Here is a 1,664-nt window from a genome sequence, read left to right as displayed (position 1 = left end):
TGGAACGAAATTTATTGGATATTTCAAACTTTTTTAACAAATAAAAAACTGAAAAATTGGGCGTGCAAAATTATTCAGCCCCCTTAAGTTAATACTTTGTAGCGCCACCTTTTGCTGCGATTACAGCTGTAAGTCGCTTGGGGTATGTCTATCAGTTTTGCACATCGAGAGACTGAAATTTTTGCCCATTCCTCCTTGCAAAACAGCTCGAGCTCAGTGAGGTTGGATGGAGAGCGTTTGTGAACAGCAGTTTTCAGTTCTTTCCACAGATTCTCGATTGGATTCAGGTCTGGACTTTGACTTGGCCATTCTAACACCTGGATATGTTTATTTGTGAACCATTCCATTGTAGATTTTGCTTTATGTTTTGGATCATTGTCTTGTTGGAAGACAAATCTCCGTCCCAGTCTCAGGTCTTTTGCAGACTCCATTAGGTTTCCTTCCAGAATGGTCCTGTATTTGGCTCCATCCATCTTCCCATCAATTTTGACCATCTTCCCTGTCCCTGCTGAAGAAAAGCAGGCCCAAACCATGATGCTGCCACCACCATGTTTGACAGTGGGGATGGTGTGTTCAGGGTGATGAGCTGTGTTGCTTTTATGCCAAACATAACGTTTTGCATTGTTGCCAAAAAGTTTGATTTTGGTTTCATCTGACCAGAGCACCTTCTTCCACATGTTTGGTGTGTCTCCCAGGTGGCTTGTGGCAAACTTTAAACGACACTTTTTATGGCTATCTTTAAGAAATGGCTTTCTTCTTGCCACTCTTCCATAAAGGCCAGATTTGTGCAGTATACGACTGATTGTTGTCCTATGGACAGAGTCTCCGACCTCAGCTGTAGATCTCTGCAGTTAATCCCGAGTGATCATGGGCCTCTTGGCTGCATCTCTGATCAGTCTTCTCTTTGTATGAGCTGAAAGTTTAGAGGGACGGTCAGGTCTTGGTAGATTTGCAGTGGTCTGATACTCTTTCCATTTCAATATTATCGCTTGCACAGTGCTCCTTGGGATGTTTAAAGCTTGGGAAATCTTTTTGTATCCAAATCCGGCTTTAAACTTCTCCACAACAGTATCTCGGACCTGCCTGGTGTGTTCCTTGTTCTTCATGATGATTTGTTTTTCTTTCTCCATCTGAATTCTGAAAGGGGTGTTGGCTGTACGTGGATGGAGGGAGAGGCCTAGCTCTGAGAGGAACCTCTTTACTCAGTGTAAATAATAATGGAATGTGAACTCAAATACATCAGTCCAGCTCATACAGCATTGGGAGCACATTAAACAAATGACATACAGTGAATTTATTTATGGGTTAGAACTCTACTCGTGAATGCAGTTTTTGTCCACTAAATAATCTAGACAGTATTTCTTGAAATGTACTTTACTGAGTTCTACATACTGTACAGCAGCAGCCTGCCACATATGGTTTACAAATTTAACTGTTAGTTGCACCCAGATTAATGTGAGTGAGGGCCTCAGATTAATAAATAAATAAATAAGGGCGCAGGAGCCGAAGGCCTTGCAGCAGTGCAGCATTTATGAAGGCAAATATTTCCCTTCTGGATCAGTAAGGCGGGGAGTGGTGTGTTTGGAGAGGAGACAGAGGGGCGCTTTGTCCCCTTCTCCAACAGGTCAGCTCTCCCGATCTCGTCCTCCCCATTCCACTCTTTC

The sequence above is a fragment of the Monopterus albus genome, unplaced genomic scaffold (assembly GCF_001952655.1).
Source record: "Monopterus albus unplaced genomic scaffold, M_albus_1.0 scaffold114.1, whole genome shotgun sequence".
Lineage (NCBI taxonomy): Eukaryota > Metazoa > Chordata > Actinopteri > Synbranchiformes > Synbranchidae > Monopterus > Monopterus albus.
The sequence above is the reverse complement of the archived record's forward strand: the minus strand, read 5'-3'. Positions refer to the sequence as shown.